This window comes from Vanacampus margaritifer, chromosome 2, assembly GCF_051991255.1.
Source record: "Vanacampus margaritifer isolate UIUO_Vmar chromosome 2, RoL_Vmar_1.0, whole genome shotgun sequence".
Taxonomy (NCBI): Eukaryota; Metazoa; Chordata; class Actinopteri; order Syngnathiformes; family Syngnathidae; genus Vanacampus; species Vanacampus margaritifer.
The window spans coordinates 48,325,266-48,352,765 of NC_135433.1; the positions used below are offsets into that span (position 1 = coordinate 48,325,266).

A 27,500-nucleotide genomic window follows, 5' to 3' on the forward strand; every position below is an offset into this window, starting at 1 on the left:
TTCCAACCAACAGTTAGTGTCTCTGTTGGGTTGTGCCCATAGAACGATATATTGTAGCTGGTTAGCTATATAGTAGTACATAAAATTTGGTGCCTCTAGACCACCTTTGGATTTGCTTTTCTGAAGAGTAGATAGACTAATCTTTGCTTTTTTTTTTATTCCAGTAAAATTTTGTTACGGCTGAGTCCAACAACTGGAACCATTTAGCCGTAGGTTTAAATGGAATCATTGAGAAAAAATAGTTTATTTTAGGTAAAACTTTCATTTTAATGGTGGCTATTCGTCCTATTAGAGAAATAGGAAGATTATTCCAGCGCTCCAAGTCACTATAAATGTTATCCAGAAGTGGAGAAAAGTTTAAATGAATTAAATCAGTTAATTTAGGTGAGATTTTTATGCCTAAGTATTTTAAATTACCTATAGGAAATGAGTAGTGTGGGTCCTGGCTTGCAGGGTTCCATGAATTTTCTGTAATAGGTAGAAGTGTTGATTTTGTCCAGTTAATAGAATAATCTGATAACTGTGAGAATTTAGTTATTAAATTAAATACTTCCCCTAGCGAAGTAGCCGGCTTTTCTAAATAAAGTAAGATGTCATCGGCATATAGATTAATTTTATGTTCTGTTACCCCAGAGTGAATTTCTTGAATCCTTCTTTCCTGGCGTATGGCTAATGCAAGTGGCTCAACAAATATTGCAAATAATAAAGGGGATAGTGGGCATCCCTGTCTTGTGCCTCTCTGTAAAGTAAAGCTCTGAGATATAATCCCATTAGTAGTAACTGTAGCTTTTGGAGAATCATATAATACTGATACCCAGTGGATAAATGATTTCCCAAAGCCAAATTTATTTAAAACAGCAAAGAGGAAGGACCAGTTAACTTTGTCGAAAGCTTTTTCTGCATCCAATGATATAATAACTGCCTTTTTATCATGCCGCTGTGACATGCTAATAAGGTTAAAGAGTCTCCTAATATTATTAGTAGAGTGCCGATCTTTAATAAAGCCTGTTTGGTTGCTATGAATAATTGTCGAGATTACTGTTTCTAGTCTAGATGTGAAAGCCTTAGTGATAATTTTAATATCAGTATTAATTAGTGAAATCGGACGGTAACTTGATGGAAGGGTGGGGCCTTTTTCTGGCTTTAATAAAAGTTTAATTGCTGCTGTATTCATGTGTGGGCGTATGTAACCCTTAGTTTTAATTTCTGTTACTACTCTTAAGAATAGTGGAGCAAGCATTAACCAGAAGTGCTTAAAAAATATAGCCGGATAACCATCCGGGCCAGGTGCTTTGCCATTAGGCATACTATCTAGAGCACTGTACAACTCGTTTATAGTAAGTGGCGCATCTAACATGTCTTTATATTCAGTAGTTAACTGAGGTATGTTTAAGCTACTGAGGAATGCCTCAATATGCTCAGGGTTAGGCTTGTTAGTTTCTAAGTATAGGTTACGATAATAGTTATAAAAAATGTGATTAATTTCTTCTGGTGATTGTGTGCATTCACCAGTTGTCCCTTTAATCGCCGTTATAAGAGACTTTTCCCGATTGCGTTGAAGTTGGTTTGCAAGAAATTTACCTGATTTGTTATTATATTCAAAGTTGTTATATCTCAATTGTTGTATTATAAATTCTGTCTTTTTAGTTAGCATATCGTCTAACTGTATTTTTGTATTTTGTAAGTCAGTCCATATTTGGTTATTTGGGTTTATTGCGTACTCATCCGTCAGTTGTTTAATTTTATCTTCCAAGTCTTTTTCTGATTTTTGATCCTGTTTCTTTTTATAAGATGAATATGATATAATTTTACCTCTAATTACTGCTTTCCCAGAGAAGAGATGGCGATAGGTCTGGAGAGTCATTTATTTCCAAAAAGTCTGCCCATTCTTTTCTTATAATTTTGTCAAACTCTGCGTCGTTTAGCAGTGAGATGTTAAACCGCCATGTCGGTGGTGGTTTAAAGGTATAATCAACTTGTAGGGAAAGGGAGACTGGTGCATGGTCGCTAATAATAATGGGATGTATTTTTGTAACAGTTTTATCAGCAATAGAGTTATTTGTAAGAAAATAATCAAAGAAAAAAAGAAGAAGAAAAAGACCGGTGCACAGCGGAAAAGAAGGTAAATTCCTTCTTATTTGGGTTTTTGAGTCTCCAGCTGTCGACGAGGCCAAAGTCATCCATATATTCCCCCATTACTTTAGTAGATTGTAATCGTCTACATGTTGTATTATTAGAACGGTCAATTAATGGATTTAAGACTGTGTTAAAGTCTCCTCCAATAATAATAGTAGAGTTCGCTGCTAAATCAAACAGCTGAGAGAAAAATTCATGGAAAAAGGCCGGATCATCATTATTAGGGGCATATAAATTACCAAGTGTATATATTATTAAATATAGTCACCTGAATAATAATGTATCGGCCCTCTGGGTCTGTTATTGTATTATTTAAAGTAAAGAGTAAATTCTTATGTATGAGTATACAGACTCCTCTTTGTCTACTATTATAAGGGGCAGAGTACGCTTGGCTAAAATTCTTATCAATAAGTAATTTTTCTTCAGATTTTTGTAGGTGGGTTTCTTGTAGGAGGCAAATATCTGCTTTTAATTTTAAGAGATGGTCTAAAGTTTTTATTCTTTTTGCTTCTGAGCGAGCGCCACAAACATTCCAGGAAACCAGAACTAATTTATGCATACAAGCAATATAGACTCAGTCCTGTGTATACTGTATATCTGCATAGGCCATTTGTCAGTATTAGTATGTTATAGGATAGAATCAAAGTGGTTAGGTGGTTTATGTAATTTGTGTAAAATATGAGGTAACGAGTAAGTAAATATAACAGTGAAAAAACAGGTAGGGAGGTAAAAGTAAAGGAAGTTAACGGGGGATTAAACATAAAAATACACCAATAACTGGTAACCTAAGCGAGATTTTTATTTAAATATACTTTAGATATAGTTATGTATTTAATAATATATTTATAATATCGCCTAAACATAATGAGTATTCATATTTAAGGTTTTATAACCACATATACAGTATATGTATACATCTAATGATCAAACAAAGTTTAGTTCCACCAATGCCATTTAGAACAGCCAGGGAGTGGAGTTGGGGTTCCGGAATAGTTGGCCATCGATGTATAGTTTATCGACGACCATCGCAGTCCGTTTACCCTCCTGCCTATTTTGTTTCATTATAGGAAACAGTACCTTTCGCCGCTCATTAATCTCTCTCGGGAATTGGTCGTTCATTCCAAATGAGGTCCCTTTAAGCTCCCGTCCTTTACTTTTAACAAATTCTTTCTGTTTAAAATGCTCAAACTTGGCGATAATAGGACGGGGTCATGCGACTAAACCTGTCGGGCTGAATACTTTGCAACATACAGCATGTAAAAACGAGACGATGTCTCAATTTAAAAGCAAAATTACTAACCTGGGGGGGGGGGGGGTATACCAATTATAAACGTTCGCCCAAATGGACGCAGTATCTTTCCCAGGGAAGACTTGTGATCACCTATGTTCGGCAGTGGGACGCCTAACTACCTGGGTCAACAGCAAACGATATAGAGCACGAGTCGTGTCTCTGCCACTCCCATCAACCCCTCCCCCTTAACCCAAACGAAAATTAGGGGTGAGTCACCGCCAATCCCTCCCTCATATGCATCCTGAACTGGCGGTACCCTCTCATAGAGTGTGCCCCACCTTCTCAAGATACAAACCTGTATATCACTCACTTTCCTCACCACCTCCGTCCTCCTAAACCTAAGACCCGCCCTACTAAAACTACCCCTAATAGCCTCCACATCGACCCCACCCTCAAAATCTAATAGCTGGCCAACCCGTTTGATACCTGCTCTTTCAAAAGACCCGCTGAACATGCTTTCCCTCCTCCCAGGAGGATCAGAGAGCATGTCAGGGTTAAAACGTAAAGGCATTTGCCCTAGCTGCCACAAGGAGCAAGGGGCCGCCACTACAAACGGCCGCAGTCTAGCCCACGCCTCAAACACTTCCCTCTCAAAAGGCGGGACCCGATCCAGGGCAGCCCGCTGGGGAAGCATACACAAATTATAGACACCATACTCACCCAACTTTTCAACATGCGATGCGAAAAATCCTTCCACGCCGCATCGAATCCGGTGTCGAGGAACTTTTTAATCAATTTGAGACGCAGCGCATGCTTCCTAACTACCAAGTCGATCAGTTTAAGCCCTCCCCGATCATACTGACCAACCAAAACATTATGTGCCACCGGTGCCCTCTCTCGCCGTCAGATAAATTTACTAACAGCAATGCTAAACTTATTTGCAAACACCCCCGGTAAGTCATACACAGCAAGAGCATGAACAAGTTTAGACAAACACAGTGCATTTACCACCAACACCCTACCTTTCAAGTGAAGACCACGCATTTTCCACAGATTCATTTGGGTGCACACACTACTATACAAGCCAGACCACAAACAATCCCGACAGGTCACCTCATCCCTACCCAAGGGCACACCAAGAACCCTATAAGAATCCCCTGCATCCCTGACGCCCCAAACATTCGGCGGGGCCACGATGCCTCCGCAGTAGGACACAGACGTCTTTTCAAAATTTATCTTTGCTCCTGAGGCAAGGCAATAAACATTTAGGGTGTGGAGAGCCACATTGAGGCTCCCCACATCGCGTAAAACCAAATTGGTATCATCCGCATATTGAAAGATCTTATATTCCCTACCAGATGGACTCACGATTCCGTGCACAGCCCCGTCCCTCTTGAGCATAGCGGCCAAAGGCTCGGCCACTATACTATAGAGGAGTGCACTCAAAGGACACCCTTGCCTTACCGACCTCCGCAAAGGGAAGCTATCCGACAGGAGTTCATTGCACTTTACACGGCTAACCGCACTGGAATATGAAAGATATTATAACATTTTTAATACCTAATTTCATATATCAACCATTGTTACACATTATTAACATTCCAATTCTTTATATTAACCTTGTCGAGATGTTTTGTGTCCTTAGCAGAGCAGATGGTGTTGATCTCGGTATGGTCTGACCTTAGGCTGGTACACACTGATTGGTCCAAAATTCCTTTTATTGCACACGTACATTTTAGTTCTTGAGAGCAGAGTCTGCTTCGGGAGAAACACCCCCTGACTTGTTTGTGAGATTTTGCTATGGGAAAATCCTTCAACTATATACACATTCTGTCTCAAAAACATCCACCTGACCTTGTTTACGCCATCTGCTCATGGAAAAGTACCAGAGAGTATGTTTAGTCTATAAATGAAAAGGAGGAGGTCTTTTTAACTATAAGAAGCTATTGTACACGTAGAAGAGTACATTTGACGCTCTGAAATCCCACGTTGTTTAAGTGATGATTAGAGGCAGTTATTTGTCCAGAGATTCTCTGATTGATTAAAAATCATTTTTGCTAAGGTGTATTTTTCTTACATTAAATCTATCTTCATTTTTGGAACACGCAAAGAGGACAAAATTCATTTATTCCTCTTCAAATACAAGAGCTTAATCCACTTCACAAAGCCATTTTTAAAACCAAATTTCTCCAAAACACGGTAAAGAAAGCAATGCTCGACCCTATCAAAAGCTTTACTAAAATCAACTGAAACATGAATCCCACCAGAGACATGCATCTCCTTCAGCAAACACTTTAAGTAGAGTATTGTGTCAGAAATGTCTCGTCCCGGGACAAAATACGCCTGTGTACTGGCAACCACTTTACCAATCACACCTTTCAACCTGTGTGCTAATACTTTTGCCAGTATTTTATAATCTGTGTTAAGGAGACTTATTGGTCTTGAAGGAATTAAGGAATTTTGTCCTCTTTGCGTGTTCCAAAAATGAAGATAGATTTAATGTAAGAAAAATACACCTTTGCAAAAATGATTTTTAATCAATCAGAGATCTCTGGACAGATAACAGCCTCCATCATCACTTAAACATCGTGGGATTCAGAGCGTCAAATGTGCTTCTTCCGGGTGCACAACGGTTTCTTATAGTTTAAGGACCTCCTCTCTTTTATTTGTAGACAAAACATATCTCTGAGTACTTTTCCAGAGCAGATGGCGTAAACAAGGTCAGATTTGGGTGTGTGTTCGGGACTGAAAATGTTATATAGTTGAAGGTTCTATTTTTCCCCATAACAAAATCTCACAAACAAGTTGAACCAAATTTACGGTGGCCGTGACTGATGAAGAAAGTAAAGAGTGTGTGTGTGTGTTATTTCAAAGCAAATTTTGTTTTCAAGACCGAAATGTGCGTGTACAAAATAAAACAAGGAATTTTGGACCAATCAATGTGCACCAGCCCAAGGTCAGACCATACCGAGATCAACACCTTCTGCTCTACTAAGGACACAAAACATTTCGACAAGGTTAACATAAAGAATTGGGATGTTCATAGTGTGTAACAATGGTTAATAAAATAAAATGAAGAATTAAAAATGCTACAATATCTAACAGTCCCTCCTTTGTGCTTTTTAAATAAAGCCCAACAACTAAATATTTAAACATTTTTACCAAAGGTTCCAGCGGGATCCTCATCGCAATGGCAGGTGGAACAGTAGAATAAAAGGAAAAATAAAATAAAAAACATTCTTTTTAGCAGGAGAGGAGGTCAGTCATATGTCAAAACAATGTGATTCATTAAAAGATTTTTTTTGTTGTTTTTTTTGTGTTTTTTCAGTAAAATAAGCATATCATATATGAAGACAGTGTGTTGTGATTATGTTAAAAATTGTGGTGGGGGATCCCAGAAATAGCAAATTGGCATGACAGTCAGTATGAGAGAGTGTCATTATGTACGTGCAATTGGAGACGCGATTGAAGACTTGTTGTCGTTTGGGCTAGGGAAGTTTTTGTTGACGTTTGTCAGTTCCGTTTTCGTTCTTGCGTTTGTTTTTTTTAACCGAGTCCTTCAGCTTTGCGATTGGCTGGCAACCTGTTCAGGTTGCACCCCGCCTACTGCCCGAAGCCAGTTGGGATAGGCTCCAGTACCCTCACAATCCTTGTGAGGACAAGCGGTCAAGGGAATGGATGGATGGATCCTTCAGCTTTTTTAGAACCCACATCAACTGCCAGAGATGATCACCGGGCCCAAGGTGTGACTCATTCTTTGTGGAATGCCCGGAAAAGGGACACATTCCTCCTATCTCCATTGGGTAATCCTCAGGTCGTCTGGTGGAAACTGGAAGCAGTTGAATGGCCTCTCAGCTGGCTCGTCTGGTCACTGGAGCAGCTGACTAGTTTCTCTGTTGATTCGTCAGGTGGCTGGAGCAGTTGATTGGTTTCTCAGTTGGCTCCCGCTGGTGGCTGGCTCTTGAAGGTGGGGGTTGAGTAGAGGGCGGACCTCCGGCTGGTGTAATAGGCAAGATGTGGAACCAGGTGCACCGTGGACTGGACTAGATTGACCTTTTCATCACCTCATCTGGGTGAAAAATATTTTCATTTAGTCACTAATAAACATTTATTCACATCCCTTCTTTTTGAAAGAGCATTTTGGTAGTGTTATTAGTTAGGAGTTAGTAAATGTTAGTAAAGTTCTGTAGGCCTGTCCTGTGGGGAAAAATTCTGTTTGTTGTGACATTCAATTAGGATCCAGCCTTTGGCTGACTTTAATGACCTAAGCACATTCATTAATGCTAAAAATGAAAATCTTAGCCAATTCAAATCTGACGAGGCCAATTTTGTTTACAGAATATAATGATTATTGAAATGTTTTATTATAATATTTACTGTTATAGATATAGCATGAATGTGCTTCCAGCCATTAAATAAATGCAACTTTCGCCAACAAATAAAATCAAAAAATAACATCTAACCCCAGGGCCCCAGGGAAAAATAGAAATGGAACACATTCACCTTATTTTCGCCGTCTCTGCCAAAACTTACTCCTTCTCCATGGTCAAGGAAATCCCCAATTGTCCTCCTGTAAAATTCATTCTCACGGTCTATCTACAATTATCACATTAAGACTAACTTTTAATTTTATATTTATTAAATTCAACATGGCCTGTTTGTGTCCTTCGCGACGATATACCCAGACCGACCAATAATTCCCCCATCTGAAAAAATCACTTAGGGAGTTTTTCAGACTAATATATAAAGTTTTGCAGTAAATAAATTTTGCTTGCGTTTCTGTTTAAAAAGAGGGGGAAATTTTACATTTAACCAGTAAATTCGACAATGCGTCCCAAGCAACTATTTAAATTTCAAAAGAGAATTTGGGAAAATATTAGAAGACCAAATTTAACAAAAGTAAAATATAATAATTAAGATTGAAATAAATTGTATCTTATCTGTATTCACATTAGCTGTTTTCAATTTCTGAAACCAGACGAAATTTACCAGTATTATCTTTTGTACTATAAAAATATTGTAGCCTAACCTTAATGAATTTTACAAAGAATCTCAGTTTCCAGCCAATCCATCAAATATTATTAATACATAAAGTTGCCCTTAGTTTTAATGTTACCATTAAGCTTGCTAGTCCCCCTTGTTGATGTTTGTCCAAAAAGCTGACTGTTTTAAAATAGACAGAGATAACCGAATCAGATCAAATCAGAATAGGCATCAAACGTTTTTAAAATGTAATAAATCTGTGTGTATATAGTGTTGTCAATCAGTTCGTTATTTTTACGAAATGTTTTACTGTAAATGTTATCACCTTATATCTGTCAAAATATAGATAGCAGTGTAAACAGTCAGTATCACATCATATGGTCTGGTATCACTAACTCAAGAAAGCATTGTTGGTGGGGGTGAGTCACCGTCGTAGTGGAGCAGTTTTTCATAGGACAGTTCTGGACGCAGGAATGCATTAAGGAAGCATTGGAGCAGTTTTTCATTTAAGACTTTTGCATGTGAGTTCATCAGGGTGCAGTCATTATGTGCATTGGGTAGTGGAGCAGTTTTGTTTTATCACATTTGTATATGAGTTCAGGGTGCAGTCATTGTGGAAACTTTCCACCAGGTGGCGCCAGGAACCTCTGCTCTCCATCAGGTGGCAGCCCGAGCAGGTGGAGTGCTGATCAGGGGATGGCCGCACCTCGTCCCTCTGCTGGTGGTAGCATTTGCAGTTTCTTTGTTGGTGGGGGTTTTGTTTTGAAGAGATCTGTGTCCCGCCAGTTGACTTTGTTTTGAAATAATGACCCCTGACCAATAATCCTCACTCGACTGAAAACATTAAAATCTGCCCCAACAGTATTTAGGTTATAACATGTCAGTAAATATTAAAAACAAAAACGTTCTTTATTTCAAAGAGATTAAAAGAAAATCTTGGGAAAAAATTGTTTTCTTAAATTTAAAAAAAAATAAAAATAAAAATAATTAAAACAATGAAATTTTACAATTTTAAATAATTGGTAATTATATGTCAATATTTGTTATGGTTGACAATATTTAATTTAATAGGTTTTGCATACCTTCATAAATAATACTTAGGATGAGATAGGACAGATATACTCTAACAATTTACAAATATAGTCAATTAATAAGTGTGTAGTTTTCAATTAATGTTTTCAAGAAACGCCTAGTCCGCTTTTTGGTCAAACATCAAAGCACAAATTATTTTTTAATTTCATAGCACCTCCAATTATGTCAAAAATGTTATCCTCCCAAATGGCTCCTCATGGAACGGTCTGTTGATTCTTCCAGGACTCGCATGGACTCCAATTCTGAAATGGCACTTCAAATGTCAAATTCAAAGGTTAAATATATTCAGGAGAGATTAAAATTATTTTTCTATTTATAAACATGGGAAAAAACTCCTTTTTAAATTATAATTAACACATTACTTCATCCCCAGGACGGGAGATGAGGAATTTGTCGTCTCCACTCCTTCTAATGGGTGATAGCCGCTTCTGAAAAGATATTTCAAGATTAAATAATGTTCTCGCGTACGAGAAAAATCATAAGGGAAAAACAATCATCTTATAACAAAATATTCCACATTAGTTGCTATTCAAATTATTCGTTTTTAATTAATTATTATTATTATTAAAATAAGAGTAGAGACTAAACTATTTAATCTAAAAACAATCCCAAAAAATTAAATATATATTTTCTCATTAAACTTTAAAAGCAGATTTAATTAACGCTCATACAAACGCAACAATGACGCATTTAACAACGTGTCTTTTATTGAAAAAATTGTAATTGCCTATTTGTAAAGGTTCCAAGGCTGTTACTATTTTAATTTTTGGAAAAAGGGTGACATCTGGCGGTCAGCCAGAGTCATAGCAACTACAATAAGTCAAAATTATTTATGTTCAATAAGCATCATATATGCATTGAATTTTTTACAATATCTTAAAACTATACCTCTCTATGTTATTTGTGTATTAATATTGTTCGTTTTATATCAAACATAATTTTAAATATGACGTATTTGCACTCGTGAAGCCAGATTAAGTATTCAACATTAGTGCTTAAGAAATTTATATAAGGGGGTTATAAAATCAGTGACGGCAACAATTTATATAATGTCGTTCAATTATTTAACGCAGACGCTTGCGGGTTTTAGCGTTAGAAATTTTATTAGTAATTTTACCGTCTAATTAATTTATCCCGTTCAGCGTTATTAAACTGTTTCATTCTTTATTACGTAAATTCAAAATCATACGAGCTGTTTGTATGAAACAATCGAAAGTCAATATTACAGCATTAATCATCATTTAATACACTTTTCTTAAAGTTACGTCCGGGATATTCCTCTATATAAAAATTACATACACTCATAACATTATTAACGGGCGGTCGCCGTGTACGCACATTCAAAGTTAAACTGCCGCCCCTAAAACCACCGAACAAATGACACATCTCATTAGAATAAACTAACCTTTTTCACAATATAATTAAGTCCCGTCGTTCAATATTAAATATATTTTATATCATTATCTTAACGGTAGTATCTAACACGGAAGCGCTAGTTCCGTCTAGCGGAAGTAATATCAGGTCGTCTTTTAGTCCTTCAGAATAAAACCGCACCGTAGCCAAACATTATTACTTTATTCAAAGTTGTATAAATGGTTATAACTTCGCAAAAACACCTAAAGCTAGTATTCTAGCATTATTCATCATCTTATCCAAAAATACACGATTATGTGTCGTTTTTATTCCACTCGTAAACGCGTTCTTATATCTCGTATTTTACGTCTAACGCCCGGCGGCGCAAACCTCAACATCCTCCATCAATAGAATTAACTTACCGTAGCTTATAACGGCGCCATAAGATTTATTACACCGCAATCGTACATCCATTTTATTAGTTTTTCAAAACCCGGATATGTCTACTGGCCATTTCCCCGATCGCAAATGCGCATGCGCTCACAACTCCATGTCGCCTCATGACGCGGCATTCGGCTCAAACCATTTTTGTAGTTCTCAAATAGTGTCCATACTTTCTATTAATTATTGCTGCCCGTATTTTATAGCTTATTATATTATATTATATTATATTGACGTTAAGTCGTATTAATATTTATAAATGCAGTGACGTCTCACTTATAACAGAATTAGTCAACACCTTATTTCATCGCGGTCACTTTAAGATTTTACCGTGACGTCAGATTTTCTCCACCGACGGGACGGCATACAAACAAACGAATATCAACAAAATATCTCTTTGCGCCCCCGTAAAAACAATAACAATGACGTCGACTATTCTACCACATACAAATAATACACAACAAGTATCATGATCTTCTCTCAAAATAATAAATACCGCTTTAAGTCAATTACGAAGCAGTCTCTCGACTAATATAGCCTGTCTGTTCACAATTACTCGATTCAATTGTGCAGAAACCCCTCGTAACGTTACGTACCAATGTCTGGTAATATATGCTCATCTGCGCATTCATCTTTCTGTTATCTGTCAGCTGAACAGATCTGTCCATGAATATCCATATTCAATCATCCAAGGACCTCGCGATTGATCACAAAACGGCGTATCAACTCCGCTTATTGCCAACCTGACTACCAAAGCTGAATATATGTTCTCGGATCTTAACAACGTCAATCAGGGCAGTACAATTCCGCTGTATATTTCGTAGTTCCTCCGTAATTTCATCCGAGAACCTCCCGTTTGAGTCTAACAAACTGCGTTCCTTGCACAAGGACCTTTAAAACAAATTATCCAAAAGTGCCTCTCGCCTGCGTGAACAAGGCTGTTTTCCACTTCAGCTTCTATTTTATGCAAGGAATTTATGTCAATTTCCCAAGCATCTCTCGTCTTGTAAGAACAGAAAATGTCCCTCAAAACTGACTACAAAGCAATTGCGTACAACTCCACGTGCAGCTTTTATTATACAAGGAAATTATGTCAATCTTCCATGTATCCCTCGTCTTGTAAAAACATAGAAATGTTTCACAAAACTGACTACAAAACGATTGCGTACAACGTGACAGCATTTTGTCAACAATGCTACGTCACCACATATATGTGTATACTTCAAATACCGTGGCAAAATCCGAAATCTGGGACTTCGCGTCCAACCAAACGATTTCAAAATTTATCACTATTTTTCTTACACAAACTCCATCCTCAATAATTTTGCAAGACGAATTTATCAGCCGCAGCGTTCTCAGACAGACAGAACTCCTAAAACGTGGATAAAGTGTCCACTCACCGTGATTAATATGTGGCCGGGGAATTCTGCCCGTCCTTGAACGCCCCGCTGTAAAACGTCGCTACGTCGGGAGTCACCATTTTGAAGGAATTAAGGAATTTTGTCCTCTTTGCGTGTTCCAAAAATGAAGATAGATTTAATGTAAGAAAAATACACCTTTGCAAAAATGATTTTTAATCAATCAGAGATCTCTGGACAGATAACAGCCTCCATCATCACTTAAACATCGTGGGATTCAGAGCGTCAAATGTGCTTCTTCCGGGTGCACAACGGTTTCTTATAGTTTAAGGACCTCCTCTCTTTTATTTGTAGACAAAACATATCTCTGAGTACTTTTCCAGAGCAGATGGCGTAAACAAGGTCAGATTTGGGTGTGTGTTCGGGACTGAAAATGTTATATAGTTGAAGGTTCTATTTTTCCCCATAACAAAATCTCACAAACAAGTTGAACCAAATTTACGGTGGCCGTGACTGATGAAGAAAGTAAAGAGTGTGTGTGTGTGTTATTTCAAAGCAAATTTTGTTTTCAAGACCGAAATGTGCGTGTACAAAATAAAACAAGGAATTTTGGACCAATCAATGTGCACCAGCCCAAGGTCAGACCATACCGAGATCAACACCTTCTGCTCTACTAAGGACACAAAACATTTCGACAAGGTTAACATAAAGAATTGGGATGTTCATAGTGTGTAACAATGGTTAATAAAATAAAATGAAGAATTAAAAATGCTACAATATCTAACAGTCCCTCCTTTGGGCTTTTTAAATAAAACCCAACAACTAAATATTTAAACATTTTTACCAAAGGTTCCAGCGGGATCCTCATCGCAATGGCAGGTGCAACAGTAGAATAAAAGGAAAAATAAAATAAAAAACATTCTTTTTAGCAGGAGAGGAGGTCAGTCATATGTCAAAACAATGTGATTCATTAAAAGATTTTTTTTGTTGTTTTTTTTTGTGTTTTTTCAGTAAAATAAGCATATCATATATGAAGACAGTGTGTTGTGATTATGTTAAAAATTGTGGTGGGGGATCCCAGAAATAGCAAATTGGCATGACAGTCAGTATGAGAGAGTGTCATTATGTACGTGCAGGACACAAAACATTTCGACAAGGTTAATATAAAGAATTGGGATGTTCATAGTGTGTAACAATGGTTAATAAAATAAAATGAAGAATTAAAAATGCTACAATATCTAACAGTCTGTAATTGGCCAGGCACCACTTATCACCCTTCTTAAAAATCAGAGTCACAATACTCAGAGAAAAGGAGTCCGAAACCCGACCCTCTCTCTCTATATCGCCATACAGAGTATGGAGAATCGGGGCTAACCTGTGAGCGAAAGCACTATAAAACTCTGCGCTCAAACCATCCTCTCCTGGACTCCTACAGGCATTGAGACCCCTAATTGCTGCAAAAACCTCCGCCAAGGAAATAGGCACGTCACAGCTGTCAGCGTCACTAGGGCTCAGAGACGCATCAAGCGCACCTAATGCCTGACTACAGTTTACCTCGTTCATCCCTTCCCCATCAAACAAATCTGAATAAAAGCTACCTACAATGTCCAAAATCTCGTCCAAGTCACTATGAAATCTGCCTGACTCATCCAACAGGCCATCCAAGTATAGCTTGCTCTGCCTGGACTTCTCTAAACCAAAAAAGAAAGCTGTGGAGTGCTCCCCCTCCACCGCATACTGGGCCCTGGATCTCAGTGCCGCCCCTCTAGCACGACTAACCTGTATAGTCCTGAGCTCCTCCTGCAGCACCAGATACTCAGGATCTACCGGGCCTAAGCCAGAGGTGGCGGCAAGTCCCTGGAAGTGGCTCTGGACAGTATGCTCCCTGATGGACTCCTCCCACCTCCTCTGCTTACTATAACGTAGGCACAGCTTTTTAATTTTAGCCTTTGCCTGCTCCCACCAATCAACCAAAGAGTCACAAATTCCCATTTCATCATCAAAACAATCAAAAAGGTGCTCCATCTTATTTACAAAAGTGGGGTTGGCAAGCAGCATATTATTAAAAACCCAGACCCCCCCATTCCTCTTACCACCCAGGAAGTCAAGTTTGACGGAAAAAAGGGAGTGATCGCTCCAGCCCACACATGCATAGGAGCTGCCACCGATATACTTCCATAAAGCACTTGAAACAAAACACAGATCTATCCGAGACTGGAGGAGGACCCCCCGCACCACCTGACGCCGGGAATAGTCCCTTTTTAGGGGGTTGAGACCTCCAGACTTCGGACAGATCAGCAGCCACTGCAGCATCAATCAAAAAACCTGGACTAACGTCATTCCTGAATGTGTTGTTCGGACCGAGATCGATTTTTGACAACGCTATATTAAAGTCACCAATCAAAATCGAGGAATCAGTGACATAAGTGAAAACAGAAACAAAGAAGGTTTTCCTCTCCATCTCCTCACTAGGCGCATAAACATTTATAAGGTGGAATTTAGTGGAGCCACGCAGAAAATCAATCACTATAAAGCGGCCATGTGGGTCCGCATGCACTAAAGAATACATGCCGAAAACACCCTGCTTAACTAGGACAGCCACACAGCAGGAGTGTACAGAGCCCAAAGCACAGTACAAAACACCAATGTCCATATCCTCTACCCTGCGAAGATGCTCCACCTCCCACCACGTTTCCTGGATGCACAGCACGTCCCAGGTGGTGTCGTGAAACACACTGTGCATCTTTTCCCTATTCCTCAAGCTCCGGGCATTAATGGAGACTAGGGAGAGCGTCATTTGGAAGAAAAAAGGAGTTGAACCATCATCCTGATGCAGACTACCGTTTACACTTCCTGTTCGTCTGTGTCGAAGAGACCTCATTCCCTTGGGGAATGACACCCGTAGGAACAGTTATGGCATCGACAGTGGCAGACTCAGAACGGGCAGTGCCGCATGAAACGGGACCCTGACCCTGCAGCCCTGACCGCCGATCACTACCAGGCTGGGTCTCACAAAACCCATCGGCATGTTTCGACCCAACCCTCCCGGTCGGTGATCTGGACCTGTCACTATTCTTAGACAGTGGCCGCCTATGCGGCGCCCGACCCCTGCTGCCCGCCCTCGAGCGCTGACACTTGGGAGTCTGGTCTGACTTCAGTGCCTGCTCCCCCGCTTCAGGGGTAAGGTGTGGAGCCAGATCCTCACCCATCCCCCTCCCCGGTCCAGCCCCTGCCACCACAATATTAGAGGTAGGGCAGGACACTGCCCCCCCCCCCCCCCCCCCCCCTGCTCAGGGGCAGGACTGTGAGACATTTTACCAGCCCCCCCACCACAGGCACCAATGCTACCGGGTCAGGTATACCTGGTTTCACCTCCTGATCTAACAGGGCCTCTCTCGATCCAGGGCCGTGCTCTACGTCAACCGTAGGAAGGGGACCCTCACCCCCTTCCTCCGGGTCAGAGGCTAGGTGGCCAGAGCACCCACACACAGAGGGATACTGGTGACAGTCCTTACATTTAGCGGCCCTGGGCTCTGTACACTCACGCGCATAATGGCCTTGGGCCCCACACCGTCTACAACAGAAATCAGGGCATTCACGCAACACATGGTCAGGCTGGAGACACCCCCTGCACACCTTCACTTGCCTGTCATGAATGACCCTAAAGTATTCAGGCCCTCCCGCCATGTTAAACCTGACAGAATATGGCAGAGAACGCACTTGGTCTGTAAAGCGGACCTTTACAAACCTCGTCCCATCAGCTATGTTTGTCCCCTCTTCACCTCTCCCCGCCCGTCCTCCGCCTCCCTGTCCCTTCTCCCTCGTCGCCCTTCCTCCTCCTCTCCCCCTCTCTCTGCGGCCCTGCTGCTGCCTCCTGCCCTTCCTGTCGTCTCCTTCCCCCGTCCCCTCCCCCTCCCCTGTCCGCCCTCCTCCCCCTCCCCTAGGCCGGGGGTTCCGTCCGTGGCCCGGGTCTCGGCACTCCGGGGGCCGGGGGAGTGGGCGGGATTGGTGTTGTGCCCGCCCTGCTCCGGTGGGCCTCCGGGCACTTCGGGCGGGCCCCGGTATCCGGGGGGCAAGCCCCGCCGGGGTCCCGGTGGGGTGGGCGGGTGCGCCTCCCCCCCCCCGCCCGGTTGGGGGGGGCCCAGCTGGTCGCTCCTCTTAACTCACTGCACTAGTTTTGCACAATACATTTTAGGGCACATAACACACTTTGGGGGGGAGTGGGGTGGGGTGGAGACACCGTCTCCGCCCTGCAGCTCCCCTCCAAATTTTAATGCACCACACAACTGGGGGGGGGGGGGGGGCATCGGTTGGGGCGGCCGCGGTATGAAGCAGTGCTGCGGTCGCCTGTCCGTGTGCACCCCCCCCCCCCATTAATTTATTTTAATGCACCACATACGCTCATTGACATGCCTGGGGGGCGGATGGATCGGCGCAGGGGGGGATATCATTTCCCTCTGCTCCGGTTCACCTGCCCCCAATTTTTAATGCACCACACACACACACTTATGTATATACACTGGGTGGGGTCACACACACGGTTTAGGGGTAGAGTTCGCCAGTCGGCGAGCTGGCGAACTTAGTAACAGGGTTAGTTTTTCACTTTGATCGTTGGGGTGACGACCGGGGCCTCTCCCCGCTGGGCCTGGGGTTCGGGGATGCCGCCCGTCCTCCGGTGCCCCCATCTCCCCTTCTGCCCCTGGTGTTCCGTCCCTCCGCGTGGTGGGGTGGGCGCGGGTGCCCTCTCCGCTCCGCTGCCCGGCCCCCTCTTCGGCGCGGATGCCTGGGTGCGGTGTGTCCCCGGGGTCTGGGGTCGGGGGCTGGGGGGCTGTCGGTTGGTGGGGGTGGGGGCGTGGGGCGGGGGCGGCTTGGTTGGTGGGGGGGTGGTGGTGGGGGTGCCGGGGTGGGGGGTGCTGGGGTGGGGAGGGTGTCTGGGGATTTGGGGACCTGGGGGCGGTTGGGGTGGGTGGCGGGGGTGGGGGGCGGGGGGGTCGCGGGGGGGTCGGGGGTTGTGGGCCGGTGGGGTGCCTGGTGGGCCTGCAGTGCCCCGTCCTGCTGCGTTGGGTTGGGGGCGCGGGCCGCGTTGGGGTGGGGGGCGCTCCTGCTCCGGGGTTTGCTCTCCGGCCGGTGGCCCCTGCGGGGCCCGGGGGTCGTCCTTTGGCGCGGCCGCGGCCTGGGGGGCCCTGAGGTGTTGCGCTTGCTCTGTCCTGGCGGGGGTCGACGGCTCCCCTCTTTGGTGGAGATTTTCATGCATGCTAGATCCACCACACCAGCATCTATCGAGACTCAGACACAATTTGTTTCTCCCTCAGGTCATTGATTCGGTGGAGGCTGGTGTCTGTGGATCTCACTCTGCTTCGTCTGTCCTTTCTACCTTTCCTCAGTTTCTCCTTTGGGCCCTTGAGGTTTCCCTGATTTGTTGGAGTTTGGATGTCTTTGGGGTTGGTGAAGGTTAGTGGCCCGGTGGGTGGTGTCTGGTCGGTGCTGGGCTTCGCTTTTCTTTCTTTTCTTTGGTCCCCCTTTGGGTCTCCTGGCGGCCCCACGACTCTGGCTGGATTTTGAAGTGTTCGGTTTAGGTGAACGGTATGGGAATTCTTATTTATTTATTTTTTTTTCGCACGCACGCACGCACGCACACACACACACACGCACGCACACACGCACAAACACACATCCAAAAAACAAAAAAACAAAAAAGGGAGAACAATGATGATGACATTTCAAATGATCAATACTGAGATCTCCCAAAAAAAAAAAAAAAAAAAGCTATGTTTGTCCCCGGCCACATCCGTCTCCTCACCTCGGACACGGCCGAAACACCCCAAGTGAGGAGCTTCAGAAGGATTTCCTCATCCTCAATATACGCTGGCAGGCCCATGAAAGACACAACGAGTTCGTCAACACAGATATCCCTCCCGTGAACCCTAGTTTTCCCGATCCTAAACCCATCTAACAATTTTTCCTTGGCCACCTGGGATGCCACAGTCATTTCGAACCTGTCTTTTGTAATCATTCGACAGGCCAGAATTGTACCACAGACCTCTTTGGTAGCCCTCAGCAGAGCCAACGGAGACAGACCAGCACCACCTTCGAGCTCCAAAAACACCATCAGCTCTTTATCAAAACTTACCTTTCTCTTGTGCACCACACTCATACTACCTCGAATATCATTCGCACCTACATCATCGCCAACCATCCTGCCAGAAAATTCACCATTCACCATTCTAGACTTCCTGGGCCCAGCAAAGGCCACATCCATTCTAACAGTCGCAACAAAGCAAAAAAGCTCTGGGGGGAAAAGAAACCCTCCTCCACAGCCAAGGAAGCTGGGAGGAGTAGAACCTGAAAACTAACACAAAATAAAGCGAGAATAACCAAAACAAATTCAAAAACAGACAAAGAAAGAACACAAACCACATAATGGGGAGCACACAGCCCCACTGACACATACAGGAACAATCAGCTCAGCTGCAACCAATCAACCACACCTGGGCGTTCTCAGGGTAGTATGGCTGTAAGCCGAGAAAAAGAAAACAGTTGACTGTTTTATAGGTTGCACTTGTCTAAACTTGGGACAGAAAAACATTTCGACTGCGTGTTCAGCTCTCATTCTGTCAGTTTAGCGTGCGGCTGTCTGTTAGCAAGTAGCTAGTGTACTTGAGGTCTTTTGTGAAAGTTTACTTTTGCCATGGAGGTGCAAAAAAAAAGCTTACAGCACCTGGTATTCCCAGGCGGTCTCCCATCTAAGTACTAACCAGGCCCAACCCTGCTTAGCTTCCGAGATCGGACGTTCTCAGGGTAGTATGGCCGTAAGCCGAGAAAGAGCAAACAATTGACTCTTTTAAAGGTTACACTCGTCTAAACTTGGGACAGAAAAACATTTTGACCGCATGTTCAGCTCTCATCCTGTCAGTTTAGCGTAAGGCTGTCTGTTAGCAAGTAGCTAGTGTACTTGAGGTCTTTTGTGAAAGTTTACTTTTGCCATGGAGGTGCAAAAAAAAAGCTTACAGCACCTGGTATTCCCAGGGGGTCTCCCATCCAAGTACTAACCAGGCCCGACCCTGCTTAGCTTCAAAGATCAGGCGTTCTCATGGTAGTATGGCCGTAAGCTGAGAAAAAGAAAACAGTTGACTCTTTTAAAGGTTTCACTCGTCTAAACTTGGGACAGAAAAACATTTTGACTGCATGTTCAGCTCTCATCCTGTCAGTTTAGCGTGCGGCTGCCTGTTAGCAAGTATTAAGTGTACTTGAGGTCTTTTGTGAAAGTTTACTTTTGCCATGGAGGTGGTCTCCCATCCAAGTACTAACCAGGACCGACACTGCTTAGCTTCCGAGATCGGACGAGATCGGGCGTTCTCAGGGTAGGACACAGACGTCTTTTCAAAATTTATCTTTGCTCCTGAGGAAAGGCAATAGACATTTAGAATGTGGAGAGCAACATTGAGGCTCCCCACATCGCGTAAAACCAAATTGGTATCATCCGCATATTGAAAGATCTTATATTCCCTACCAGCTGGACTCACGATTCCATGCACAAGCCCGTCCCTCTTGAGCATAGCGGCCAAAGGCTCGGCCACTATACTGTAGAGGAGTGCACTCAAAGGACACCCCTGCCTTACCGACCTCCGCAAGGGGAAGCTATCCGACAGGAGTCCATTGCACTTTACACGGCTAACCGCACTGGAATACAAGAGCTTAATCCAGTTCACAAAGCCATTTTTAAAACCAAATTTCTCCAAAACACGGTAAAGAAAGCAATGCTCGACCCTATCAAAAGCTTTACTAAAATCAACTGAAACATGAATCCCACCAGAGACATGCATCTCCTTCAGCAAATACTTTAAGGAGAGTACTGTATCAGAAATGTCTCGTCCCGGGACACAATACGCCTGTGTACTGGCAACCACTTTACCGATCACACCTTTCAACCTGTGTGCTAATACTTTTGCCAGTATTTTATAATCGGTGTTAAGGAGACTTAGTGGTCTGTAATTGGCCAGGCACCGCTTATCACCCTTCTTAAAAATCAGAGTCACAATACTCAGAGAAAAGAACTCCGAAACCCGACCCTCTCTCTCTATATCGCCATACAGAGTATGAAGAATCGGGGCTAACCTGTGAGCGAAAGCACTATAAAACTCTGCGCTCAAACCATCCTCTCCTGGACTCCTACAGGCATTGAGACCCCTAATTGCTGCAGAAACCTCCGCCAAAGAAATAGGCGCGTCAATGCTGTCAGCGTCACTAGGGCTCAGAGACCCATCAAGCGCACCTAAAGCCTGACTACAGTTTACCTCGTTGATCCCTTCCCCATTAAACAAATCTGCATAAAACCTACCTACCATATCCAAAATCTCGTCCAAATCACTATGACACCTGCCTGACTCATCCAACAGGCCATCCAAGTATAGCTTGCTCTGCCTGGACTTCTCTAAACCAAAAAAGAAAGCTGTGGAGCGCTCCCCCTCTACCGCATACTGGGCCCTGGATCTAAGTGCCGCCCCTCTAGCACGACTAACCTGTATAGTCCTGAGCTCTTTCTGCAGCACCAGATACTCAGGATCTACCGGGCCTAAACCAAAGGTGGCGGCAAGTCCCTGGAGGTGGCTCCAGACTGTATGCTCCCTGATGGACTCCTCCCACCTCCTCTGCTTACTATAACGTAGGCACAGCTTTTTAATTTTAGCCTTTGCCTGCTCCCACCAATCAACCAAAGAGTCACAAATTCCCATTTCATCATCAAAACAATCAAAAAGGTGCTCCATCTTATTTACAAAAGTGGGGTCGGCAAGCAGCATATTATTAAAAACTCAGACCCCCCCATTCCTCTTACCACCCAGGAAGTCAAGTTTGACGGAAAAAAGGGAGTGATCGCTCCAGCCCACACATGCATAGGAGCTGCCACCGATGTACTTCCATAAAGCACTTGAAACAAAACACAGATCTATCCGAGACTGGAGGAGGACCCCCTGCACCACCTGACGCCGGGAATAGTCCCTTTATAGGGGGTTGAGACCTCTCCAGACCTCGGACAAATCAGCAGCCACTGCAGCATCAATCAAAAAACTTCGACTAACGTCATTCCTGAATGTGTTGTTCGGACCGAGATCGATTTTTGACAACGCTATATTAAAGTCGCCAATCAAAAATGAGGAATCAGTAACATAAGGAAAAACAGAAACGAAGAATGTTTTCCTCTCCATCTCCTCACTAGGCGCGTAAACATTTATAAGGCGGAATTTAGTGGAGCCACGCAGAAAACCAATCACTATAAAGCGGCCATGTGGGTCCGCATGCACTAAAGAAGACCCGACGAAAACACCCGGCTTAACTAGGACAGCCACACCACGGGAGTGTGCAGAGCCCAAAGCACAGTACAAAACACCAATGTCCATATCCTCTACCTTGCGAAGATGCTCCGCCCCCCACCACGTCTCCTGGATGCACAACACGTCCCAGGTGGTGTCGTGAAACACACTGTACATCTTTTCCCTATTCCTCAAGCTCCGGGCATTAATGGAGACTAGGGAGAGCGTCATTAGGAAGAAAAAAAGGAGTTGAACCATCATCCTGACGCAGACTACCGTTTAGACTTCCTGTTCGTCTTTGTCGGGGCGACCTCATTCTCTTGGGGATTGACGCCCGTAGGAACAGTTGTGGCATCTGTAATGGCAGACTCAGAACGGGCAGTGCCGCATGAAACGGGGCCCTCACCCTGCAGCCCTGACCGCCGATCACTACCAGGCTGGGTCTCACAAAACCCATCAGCATGTTTCGACCCAACCCTCCCGGTCGGTGATCTGGACCTGTCACTATTCTTAGACAGTGGCCGCCTATGCGGCACCCGACCCCTGCTGCCCGCCCTCGAGCGCTGAGACTTGGGAGTCTGGCCTGACTTCAGTGCCTGCTCCCCCGCTTCAGGGGTAAGGTGTGGAGCCAGATCCTCACCCATCCCCCTCCCCGGTCCAGCCCCTGCCACCACGATATTAGAGGTTAGGGCAGGACACTGCCCCCCCCCCCCCCCCCTGCTCGGGGGCAGGACTGTGAGACATTTCACCAGCCCCCCCCACCACAGGCACCAATGCCACCGGGTCAGGTATACCCGGTTCCACATCCCGATCTAACAGGGCCTCTCTCGATCCAGGGCCGTGCTCTACTTCAACCGTAGGTGGGGGACCCCCACCTCTTTCCTCCGGGTCATAGGCGAGGTGGCCGGAGCATCCACACACAGAGGGATACTGATGACAGTCCTTACATTTAGCGGCCCTGGGCTCTGTACACTCCCGCGCATAATGGCCTTGGGCCCCACACCGTCTGCAACAAAAATCAGGGCATTCACGCAACACATGGTCAGGCTGGAGACACCCCCTGCACACCTTCACTTGCCTGTCATGAATGACCCTAAAATATTCAGGCCCCCCCGCCGTGTTAAACCTGACGGAATATGGTAGAGAACGCACTTGGTTTGTAAAGCGGACCTTTACAAAACTCGTCCCATCAGCTATGTTTGTCCCCGGCCACATCCGTCTCCTCACCTCGGACACGGCCGAAACACCCCAAGCGAGTAGCTTCTGAGGGATTTCCTTATCCTCAATGTAAGCTGGCAGGCCCAGGAAAGACACAACAAGTTCGTCCACACAGATATCCCTCCCGTGAACCCTAGTTTCCCCGATCTTAAACCCATCTAACAATTTATCCTTGGCCACCTGGGATGCCACAGTCATTTCGAACCTGTCTTTGGTAATCATTCGACAGGCCAGAATTGTACCACAGACTTCCTTGTTAGCCCTCAGCAGAGCCAACGGAGACAGACCAGCACCACCTTCGAGCTCCAAAAACACCGTCAGCTCTTTATCGAAACACACCTTACGCTTGTGCACCACACTCATACCACTTCGAACATCATCCGCACCCACATCACTGCCAACCATCCTGCCAGAAAACTCACCATTCACCATTCCAGACATCCTGGGCCCAGCAAAGGCCACATACATTCCAACAGTCGAAACAAAGCAAAAAGCTCTGGGGGGGGGAATAAACCCTCCTTCACAGCCAAGGAAGCTGGGAGGAGAAGAAACTGAAAACTAACAAAAAAATAAAGAAAAATTAACCAAAACAAATTCAAAAACAGACAAAGAAAGAACACAAAACCACATAATGGGGAGCACACAGCCCAACTGACACACACAGGCACAATCAGCTCAGCTGCAACCAATCAACCAATCAATCGGGCATTCTCAGGGTAGTATGGCCGTAAGCCGAGAAAAAGAAAACAGTTGACTCTTTTAAAGGTTACACTCGTCTAAACTTGGGACAGAAAAACATTTCGACTGCATGTTCAGCTCTCATCCTGTCAGTTTAGCGTAAGGCTGTCTGTTAGCAAGTAGCTAGTGTACTTGAGGTCTTTTGTGAAAGTTGACTTTTGCCATGGAGGTGCAAAAAAAAAGCTTACAGCACCTGGTATTCCCAGGCGGTGTCCCATCCAAGTACTAACCAGGCCCGACCCTGCTTAGCTTCCGAGATCGGACGTTCTCAGGGTAGTATGGCCGCAAGCCGAGAAAAAGAAAACAGTTGACTCTTTTAAAGGTTACACTCGTCTAAACTTGGGACAGAAAAACATTTTGACTGCATGTTCAGCTCTCATCCTGTCAGTTTAGCGTGCGGCTGTCTGTTAGCAAGTAGCTAGTGTACTTGAGGTCTTTTGTGAAAGTTTACTTTTGCCATGGAGGTGCAAAAAAAAAGCTTACAGCACCTGGTATTCCCAGGGGGTCTCCCATCCAAGTACTAACCAGGCCCGACCCTGCTTAGCTTCCGAGATCAGACGAGATCGGGCGTTCTTTTTATTTTATTTTATTTTTTTTATTATCAAAATACAAACACAGAAATACACATTCATTTACAAACCCACGAAAACCACACCACTAACAACTAGGCACAAAAAAACCTCTAAGTAACCAAAGCCACTGTCATAATGACAGGGGAGATTCGCCGAATCTGGAGTTTGGGGGCAAACCATCAGTGGGCGGGAATCCCTCAAATGTTCAGCTGGGGGAGTCCAGATGTATCCAAAAAAAATAAGTCGTTACGTTGAAAAAAAGTGTTCACGAACTCGTGCTCTCTGACGGCATGGAGATGGCGGATATGGGCTGCCAAAAGTCTCACAAAGACAGCCCAGTGGTCAGCAGTCCTGGCGTCATAGAGGTGTATGTTGCGCACCAGGTACACAGCATATCTCCCGAAGGACAGGCACAGATGAAGAGCCTCCCAGTTTATTCCGCCAGCCGAATCAGCTCTCTGGACATCCCGACAGATGGGGCCGAAAAGCAGAAACCAGGGCTCGTCCATGTCCTCCGCACCGACCGCCGGCGGTGGGAGTCTCAGACCCAATTTCCTGACGAGGAGGTCCTGCAGCCTGGTCCAGAAGCACCGCACCGCCGGACACCGGAACATGAGGTGGAGCAGATCTTCTGGCACTCCTCCGCACACTGGACAGTCCCGACTAAACCTGTCGGGCTGAATACTTTGTAACATACAGCATGTAAAAACGAGTCAATGTCTCAATTTAAAAACAAAATTACCGGCCATGTGGGTCCGCATGCACTAAAGAAGACCCGCCGAAAACACCCGGCTTAACTAGGACAGCCACACCACGGGAGTGTGCAGAGCCCAAAGAACAGTACAAAACACCAATGTCCATATCCTCTACCTTGCGAAGATGCTCCGCCTCCCACCACGTCTCCTGGATGCACAGCACGTCCCAGGTGGTGTCGTGAAACACACTGTGCATCTTTTCCCTATTCCTCAAGCTCCGGGCATGAATGGAGACTAGGAAGAGCGTCATTAGGAAGAAAAAAAGGAGTTGAACCATCATCCTGACGCAGACTACCGTTTAGACTTCTTGTTCGTCTTTGTCGGGGCGACCTCATTCCCTTGGGGATCGACGCCCGTAGGAACAGTTGTGGCATCTACAGTGGCAGACTCAGAACGGGCAGTGCCGCATGAAACGGGGCCTTCACCCTGCAGCCCTGACCGCCGATCACTACCAGGCTGCGTCTCACAAAACCCATCGGCATGTTTCGACCCAACCCTCCCGGTCGGTGATCTGGACCTGTCACTACTCAGACAGTGGCCGCCTATGCGGCACCCGACCCCTGCTGCCCGCCCTCGAGCGCTGAGACTTGGGAGTCTGGCCTGACTTCAGTGCCTGCTCCCCCGCTTCAGGGGTAAGGTGTGGAGCCAGATCCTCACCCATCCCCCTCCCCGGTCCAGCCTCTGCCACCACGATATTAGAGGTAGGGCAGGACACTGCCTCCCCCCCTGCTCGGGGGCAGGACTGTGAGACATTTCACCAGCCCCCCCCACCACAGGCACCAATGCCACCGGGTCAGGTATACCCGGTTCCACATCCCGATCTAACAGGGCCTCTCTCAATCCAGGGCCGTGCTCTGCTTCAACCGTAGGTGGGGGACCCCCACCTCCTTCCTCCGGGTCAGAGGCGAGGTGGCCGGAGCATCCACACACAGAGGGATACTGATGACAGTCCTTACATTTAGCAGCCCTGGGCTCTGTACACTCCCGCGCATAATGGCCTTGGGCCCCCACACCGTCTGCAACAAAAATCAGGGCATTTACGCAACACATGGTCAGGCTGGAGACACCCCCTGCACACCTTCACTTGCCTGTCATGAATGACCCTAAAATATTCAGGCCCCCCCCGCCGTGTTAAACCTGACGGAATATGGTAGAGAACGCACTTGGTTTGTAAAGCGGACTTTTACAAACCTCGTCCCATCAGCTATGTTTGTCCCCGGCCACATCCGTCTCCTCACCTCGGACACGGCCGAAACATCCCAAGCGAGTAGCTTCTGCAGGATTTCCTCATCATCAATGTAAGCTGGCAGGCCCAGGAAAGACACAACAAGTTCGTCCACACAGATATCCCTCCCGTGAACCCTAGTTTCCCCGATCTTAAATCCATCTAACAATTTATCCTTGGCCACCTGGGATGCCACAGTCATTTCGAACCTGTCCTTGGTAATCATTCGACAGGCCAGAACTGTACCACAGACTTCCTTGGTAGCCCTCAGCAGAGCCAACGGAGACAGACCAGCACCACCTTCGAGCTCCAAAAACACCGTCAGCTCTTTATCGAAACACACCTTACGCTTGTGCACCACACTCATACCACTTCGAACATCATCCGCACCCACATCACTGCCAACCATCCTGCCAGAAAACTCACCATTCACCATTCCAGACATCCTGGGCCCAGCAAAGGCCACATCCATTCCAACAGTTGAAACAAAGCAAAAAGCTCTGGGGGGGGGGGGGGGGGGAAATAAACCCTCCTCCACAGCCAAGGAAGCTGGGAGGAGAAGAAACTGAAAACTAACAAAAGAATAAAGAAAAATTAACCAAAACAAATTCAAAAACAGACAAAGAAAGAACACAAAACCACATAATGGGGAGCACACAGCCCAACTGACACACACAGGCACAATCAGCTCAGCTGCAACCAATCAACCACACCTGGGCGTTCTCAGGGTAGTATGGCCGTAAGCCGAGAAAAAGAAAACAGTTGACTCTTTTAAAGGTTACACTCGTCTAAACTTGGGACAGAAAAACATTTTGACTGCATGTTCAGCTCTCATCCTGTCAGTTTAGCGTGCGGCTGTCTGTTAGCAAGTAGCTAGTGTACTTGACGTCTTTTGTGAAAGTTTACTTTTGCCATGGAGGTGCAAAAAAAAAGCTTACAGAACCTGGTATTCCCAGGCGGTCTCCCATCTAAGTACTAATCAGGCCCGACCCTGCTTAGCTTCCGAGATTGGACGAGATCGGGCGTTCTCAGGGTAGTATGGTCGTAAGCCGAGAAAAAGAAAACAGTTGACTCTTTTAAAGGTTACACT

At 44.9% G+C, this 27,500-nt stretch overlaps 1 long non-coding RNA gene, 1 other non-coding gene and 3 pseudogenes across 3 annotated transcripts; all 5 read right to left on the bottom strand.

The window, feature by feature from the left end:
* Nucleotides 1-5,884: 5,884 nt before the first annotated feature.
* LOC144044498 (uncharacterized) lies at nucleotides 5,885-12,402 on the bottom strand. 2 transcript variants are annotated; one of them, XR_013291286.1, is made up of 2 exons: nucleotides 11,218-12,402; nucleotides 5,885-9,870 (listed from the first exon to the last, which is right to left on the bottom strand). It is a non-coding gene; the product is annotated as an uncharacterized LOC144044498 (long non-coding RNA). The 2 variants fall into 2 exon arrangements; XR_013291285.1 differs by having other exon boundaries at nucleotides 10,848-12,402.
* Nucleotides 12,403-19,300: 6,898 nt separating this feature from the next.
* LOC144046925 (5S ribosomal RNA) lies at nucleotides 19,301-19,409 on the bottom strand (annotated as a pseudogene).
* A 186-nt stretch (nucleotides 19,410-19,595) lies between these two features.
* LOC144047258 (5S ribosomal RNA) lies at nucleotides 19,596-19,704 on the bottom strand (annotated as a pseudogene).
* A 4,335-nt stretch (nucleotides 19,705-24,039) lies between these two features.
* LOC144047142 (5S ribosomal RNA) lies at nucleotides 24,040-24,148 on the bottom strand (annotated as a pseudogene).
* Nucleotides 24,149-27,341: 3,193 nt separating this feature from the next.
* On the bottom strand, nucleotides 27,342-27,460 carry LOC144046557 (5S ribosomal RNA). Its single transcript, XR_013292842.1, has one exon. It is a non-coding gene; the product is annotated as a 5S ribosomal RNA (ribosomal RNA).
* Between the last annotated feature and the right edge of the window lie 40 nt (nucleotides 27,461-27,500).